Source organism: Caretta caretta, chromosome 1 (genome assembly GCF_965140235.1).
Source record: "Caretta caretta isolate rCarCar2 chromosome 1, rCarCar1.hap1, whole genome shotgun sequence".
Lineage (NCBI taxonomy): Eukaryota > Metazoa > Chordata > Testudines > Cheloniidae > Caretta > Caretta caretta.
The window spans coordinates 53,092,659-53,099,485 of record NC_134206.1 but is presented as its reverse complement, the minus strand read 5'-3'; the positions used below and the strand labels follow the sequence as shown (position 1 = coordinate 53,099,485).

At 45.4% G+C, this 6,827-nt stretch overlaps 1 long non-coding RNA gene across 1 annotated transcript; it reads left to right on the top strand.

Annotated features, from left to right (window-relative positions):
- The first annotated feature begins 555 nt into the window (after window positions 1-555).
- LOC142071954 (uncharacterized) lies at window positions 556-5,255 on the top strand. Its single transcript, XR_012668225.1, has 3 exons — window positions 556-748; window positions 4,673-4,907; window positions 5,044-5,255. It is a non-coding gene; the product is annotated as an uncharacterized LOC142071954 (long non-coding RNA).
- The last annotated feature ends 1,572 nt before the right edge of the window (window positions 5,256-6,827 follow it).

The following is a 6,827-nucleotide window of genomic DNA, read 5'->3' as shown; positions in this document are numbered from 1 at the left end:
AAGTAGGGTCCTTGAGACTTCTCACCACCTTGTAGCTCCATGCAGGACCAAGCAAAGCTGAGCCCATAGCCTGCCAAAACTGAACTTGTCTACTTGGGAAAGAAATTCCTTTGGATGGGTGAGTAAAATATCAGTATCTTTTTATTAGCATCTCCCTTAGGTAGTAGGTTTTATCCTGCTGCCCAGCACTGTAGTATCTGAGCACCTTCTATGTAAAATCAACAGCAGCAGTGAAGTTCCTAGTGTACTTCATGGTGTCTCTGACACTTCTCCCTTTTTAGGATCAAAATTCTGCTTGGGGAGAGGGTTTGTGGTTTTGGTTTATAAGACTTAACTCCTTTCCTCTCTTTTTTTTTTTTTTTGTTTGGTAGAGGTTTGGGGTCAGTGTGGGGAGTGCCTGTCTTCTGCTGGAAGGGCTTTTCTGAAGAGCTGGTCATGTTACAGGAGGGAAAAACAGATTTATGCTTGGGCTGGAGCACAAGGTGATGCACTTTCAAGGCTGCAATAGCATTTGAATACCTTAAGGTTCTGGGTTTTTTTAAATCACTTGTATTTAATGTCATCAAACAAACTGGATTACTTTTATTTCTGATGTCATCTGTCATAGAATTTTCTCATATATAGATCAGTGCACTGATCTCCTGAACCCAATATAAAGAAGGCTTGTAACTGACAACGTGGGACTGGTTTGGTCCAATTCTGTAAGAAGGAACCTCGTACCCACAGGCTCCGTCGTTCTTCTTTCCAGGTGGGTGCTCCACACCTGCTCTATCCCAAGGCCCCGCCCCCACTCCACCCCTTCCACCAAGGCTCCATCCTCGCTCCGCCTCTTCTCACCCCCACTCCACCCCTCCTATCAGTGCCTCCTGCCTGTAACTGAACAGCTGATCTGCAGGGCACAGTGAGAACAGCTGATTGGTGAGTGACTGGTGAGTGCTAAGCATCTGCTATTTATTTTCTGTGGGTGCTCCAGCAGCTATTAGCCAGGATGGGCAGGGATGGTCTCCCCAGGCTCTGTTTGCCAGAAGCTGGGAATGGGAGACAGGGGATGGAGAACTTGATGGTAATCTGTTCTGTTCGTTCCTTCTGGGGCACCTGGCATTGGCCACTGTTGGAAGACAGGATACTGGGCTAGATGGACCTTTGGTCTGACCCAATGTGGCCGTTCTTATAGGAGCCACTGGGAGATGAACCTCTTAGGGTTCTTCAGAAAATTTTCCCTTTGCTTGGAAACATTTGGATAACCAAAGTGAGGAAGGTGGGGCAGCCTCCAGGAGCCACAGAAGAAACGAACCCATGTCCCATGGAAGGCTGACCACTCTGCATCCTTCTCTCATTTGGGCAGGCAGACTGGTTGTATGTGCACATAAGCCCTCAAGGACAGGGCTAGCTCCAGGCACCAGCTTTCCAAGCAGGTGCTTGGGGCAGCATTTAGAATGGGACCGCAGCCCGTGTCTCGTGGCAGCAATTTGGCGGCGACTGCTTGGGGCAGCAAAATTAGTAGAGCCGCCTCTGCTCAAGAAGAAAGGAGCAGAGCTAAATCCTGCATTAATACCGCTTGGAATAATTTACTTAGTATTCTATGAGTTCTGTGTTCAGTGGTGGGCATTAGGAAAAAAAACCTAAGAAAGACAAAAGTAAATCCATCTGTTACATTCTCTCAGAAGTGGTGATCTAGATCAGTCCTGTGTCATGAAAACACTGGGGCCACATCCTCAGTTTGCATAAATCAGCAATGCTTGATTTCACTGGACCCATGCTGATTTACACTGCCTGCAGATCTACCCACCACATCTGTACAGTGCGGCAGTCCATGAATTGCTCAGAGGACACCCCCTTCTGCAGCGATCATTATAAAAACACGTGATGTTCATAGTTCTCAGTTTTGCATTTGGATCTCTGTCTTAGCTGAAATGTGTTTTAAAAAATCCTATCACTGGAGAGTTCCCTGTTGTCTATGCAAATGGAGAAGCTTGACTGCAGAAGCAACTCCAGCCAGAGGTCAGCATTAAGTTGCGCTCACTGCACTGACTCAAGATCCCCCTGTGCCAGACAGTAGAGCTACATGACTAGCTGGTTTGCTGACTCCACCTGCTTTTGGTTAAACTATTCCCCTTTGGTGCTCTGCAGTCACAAGCATTGAAGATGTATAGATTTGGGGGCTGCTAAATAAGCATGTTCTCCCTTTGATAACTCCACATACAAAAACTGTCATGGACATTAATTGGAGCAATGTGCCTGTATGCAGTAGTTAACAGACCTGTAAGTAGTGAGGCTGCTATTAGTCCCACTATGTGTAATTTATTCCAGATTCCTAAAATCCACAGCGTGTATCCTAAAGGCAGAATCTGATGTTCTGAACTGAGAGTAAGTGATGCTGATGACTCACCATGGACTCTTGCGCTCCAGCAAACAGCTCAGATAAGCTGCTCTTGGCAATCTTGCCAGCTTAGCTGATTCAGATTCTTATATTCATTCATTTTACAAGGAAAATAAACTCTTGTGGGGGAAGAACTCATTTACAAGGATGTGCCTTTAAAAAGTCTGAGTTTTGCCACTGACTGGCTCTGTGCCCACCTTGGAGCCAAGCTATAGTCCCTGGGTATAGCACATGCTGCCTGGGGGTCTGACAGTGGGGGAATGGAAACAGTGACTATCTGTAGTTCCCATTTGTTCTGTATTACAACACAAATGGGGATTTAAAGATTGTGAGCTACATCACTGTTTATAGGGGATGCCACCAGCAGCTCTTTCTACATATTAAAACTGACCTATTACTAGCATGTTTTAAGCATTTTCACGCTGCGCTTGTAGGAGTTGTACTTGCAGATGCAACTATTCCCAATGAAGTCACTGGGGGTACTTGGTGAGTAAGTGTCTGTAGGCCCAGGTCCTATAAATCTAGTGGGTAATGGGTGCCCGAAAACCTATTACCAGTAATTACTTGACTTTGTTTTCACTGTACTAATAATAAGTAAATTTAAGCCAGTACTAATTCATTTAAAAATCAAGAGTGACTGAATTAGAACAACCTTTATTACATTGTATGATTCTGTACTAGACAGTTTAGCATAAAACAGTGGTTCCCAAACTTGTTCCGCCGCTTGTGCAGGGAAAGGCCCTGGCGGGCCAGGCTGGTTTGCTTACCTGCTGCGTCCACAGGTTCGGCCGATCGCAGCTCCCAGTGGCCATGGTTCGCTGCTCCAGGCTAATGGGAGCTGCTGGAAGTGGCGCAGGCTGAGGGACGTACTGGTCACTGCCTCCAGCAGCTCCCATTGGCCTGGAGCAGCGAACCGCAGCCACGGGGAGCTGTGATCGGCCGAACCTGCGGACATGGCAGGTAAACAAACCGACCCAGCCCACCAGGGGCTTTCCCTGCACAAGCGATGGAACAAGTTTGGGAACCCCTGGCATAAAAGAATCAGAATCTGGAAGAAACAACCACATGAGAAGCAGTGTTATCTAGTGGGTAGGGCACTGGCCTCAGAAGAGCTCAGTTCTATTCCAGGTTCTAGCACTGACCTGCTGTGACCTTAGGCAAGACCATTCTGGGCTTCTGTTTCTTGTCACTCTGTCTGCATTATCTGTTTAGACTGTAAATGCTCCACAGCGGGAACACGTTATTACTCTGTGGTTGTATAGTACCTGGCACAGTGGCATAGGTGCCACTGCTTGGGTGCTCCTGGGCTGGACACCCATGGGGAAAAATAGTAGGTGCTTAGCACCCATTGGCAGCCCTGCTGATCAGCTCCTCTCCCTCCCTGCCCCAGCACCTCCCTCCCACCTGCCCGCCCGCAGCCCTGCCAATCAGCTCCTCCCCCTCCCTCCCAGCACCTCCCATCCACTGCGATCAGCTGTTCAGCGGCTTGCAGGAGGTGATGGCGGGAGTGCTGGGAGGGACTTGGGGCATGCTCAGGGGAGGGGGTGGGGTAGGGTGGGAAGAGGCAGGGTTGGGGTAGGACTTCAGGGGGAGAGGGGGTGGGGTCTGGGGTAGAGCGGGGGGATGAGCACCCCCAGGAAAATGAAGAAGCCAGCACATGTGCACAGTGGGGCCCCTCTCTGTTGGGGTCTCTAGGTGCTGCTGTAATCTTAACAAAGAAGCAGTAAGATAAAAATTAGGCTGTTTTCTTCCTACAATTAAGGGATACAAAAAGGTTTTGTATTACGAAAGGGTTTGAATATGGCTTGCATATTCCCATAGCAGGCAATGCATGCAGCTAGCTTAACAGCTATTAGTTAATTCACACAGCTAATGTGCATAGCTCTTAGTTAATGTTCATAAAGTAGTTTTGAAAATGAAACGATAAGTACTATGTATTGATATTTAGATTCTTCATGAGAGGATTCAGGTACTAGTCTTGGCTGGTTGGTTGTTTTGGTTGGATGGTTTTAATGCTCAATAGTTACATTCCTGTTGCTTGCAACTTATATAATTAAGGTGGCTATTTCTCTGCATTCTTTCCTTGAATCTTCTGTATGCTATGTTGTTGTAGCTATGTCAGTCCCAGGATATTAAAGAAACAAGGAACAAATACAAATATTTAGCTGTGACAAAATATTTAGCTGTGACACTTTGAGAACCTTTCCCAGACCTGAGGATGAGCTCTGTGTAGCTTGAAAGCTGGGTGGATGGCTCATGTCATGATTACCTGTTTGTTCATTCCCTCTGCAGCATCTGGCATTGGCCACTGTTGGAAGACCGGATACTGGGCTAGATGGATCTTTGGTCTGACCCAGTATGGCCATTGCTATGTCTCTCTCACCAACAGAATTTGGTCCAATAAAAGACGTTACCTTACCCATGATGTCTCTTGAATCTTCTGGCATTCAAGGAGGCAACAGAACTGGAGGGGTTATCTGAAGGAAGTTGACAAGCCACAGCTATCTATTTGCTCTTCATTTGAGCAGTAAGTAGATGCCATGAAAGGGGAAAAGTGTATTGATTGCACAAAAGTCAGGACAACTGGCGTTAAGGTCCCCAGGTGAAATTTAACTCTCTCATTTTAGGGAAAACTCTATCTCCTCTATTTCTCCTCTGTGCAGCTGCAAGAGGCCCTAAACCCAGTAAAAATGCTATCGTGTGAGGGCAAGACCACAGAATATGGAGAATCTGTGCAAATGATCCCACATCCCCTATCTGTCATGGAACACGCTGATCCATGGAACTTCTCTCCCAACTGTAGAACGGGAATTGGGCATAAGTCGCATGTCCAGTAAGTTCATGAATTATTCAAAATCCATGTGTAAAAGCAATGTTTATGGCTGCTTTATCTATCCAGGCTTTAGGGTAGTGTCCACAGCATGGCTGTGTAAATGCTCCATGTTTTGGCCTCACGTTAATTGAAAATTCCATCTCCCTGCCAACTCCCATACAATTCCCAAGTGCAAAGCCCATTTACTTAGGTAAAATGCACCTGTGGTACAGAGGGTCAGTGCAAGGCTGTCTGTTTTACTTAAGACCCACACAGGAGCTGCTTAGGGTTGGGGGTGGGGGCTCCTTAATGACATCTTGGTACAGCGGATGGTAGGCTTCTTAGGCTAGTGCAGAGGGTGGCAGTAGGGAGGCAAGGGATGGTATCATCGGATCTGCATTTATGTTTATTCTATGGCTCCAACACATTGTGCATGTGTCAGAGGCATCTACCGATGCTACTCCAACCTGTAACTGCCCTGGAACACTCTGGTCCCAGGTGTTGGCTTTCATTAGCTAGCCCAATGCACTTGGCGTGCGTGGAGTCTGAATATTCTGACTGCAGTAGATTTCACCCTGCATGACTGAATATATAGTTCTTGCGTAGTGCTATTTATTTCACATTTAAAATGTCCCAAAAATTAATACAGAAGCAGCAGAAGTGCCTTGGGGAGGATCTAGGAAATTACTGAGTCTTACACTATTTGATGCTTCCAGATAGGGAAGATCTCTAAGTGTGACCAGCATGCCAAGTAGCTTCTGAGAGCACTTATTAATGAACACAAGTCTGGCAACCTGGAGTATTTTTCTGGACAAGAGGAATCTTTCTAAAAATAATGTAAATAGTCTGACTAGACAATTTTTTCTCAAAACAAGTTTCACTAGCCTAAGAATTTGTTCTATGTTTATTGCTTTATGATTTATGATGGTCTTTATTATAACTGATGAAAAAAGTTAAGGATCAAAGTTAACATCCAAAGTGTCTTCATCTAGTGGATATTCTTCATTCTCTTTTCAACATTCCTCCAGATAATAAAATCCACCATGAAAAGGGGATATCAAAGGGAAATAGTCTAGCAATGATAACAGGCCAAGATCCAGATATAGCTATGAATTTATCTCCACACCATAACACTGTTCTGCTGATACAATGGGAGGATGGATAAGGAAAAGAACAGAAAGTTTACCTAGTAGGCATATCACTCACCATATGGTTAGACCTCAGTAATCCAGAGACATGATGTACAAAACTGGTCCAAAAAAACTGTTCACTGAAAACAATTTGTTCCACAGGAAGGACATGTTGCAAAAATTGGAAACATCTCTCCAAACTAAAGAGCAAAGTAATTTTTCCAAGTAGAGTATATCAAATAACTGGTCTGCTCCAAGTAAGTGTAGAGCCAACCGTCCCTAGTGGCCCATATTGTTAACACCAGTTCCCAAAAGGATGAAGGCCAAGGCTCCTGTTATAGCAATATCTGTAATGTGAATAGAACCATCAGAATCATAGGCAGGGTCACACAATGGGACCATTTTTGAAAATAAGCTTGCATTAAGGTATAAAAAAGCAAATCAGGAGCCTGATCTGTCTCCTACTGAAATCAATTACTTACATAAGATCAGATCCCAGGAGTTT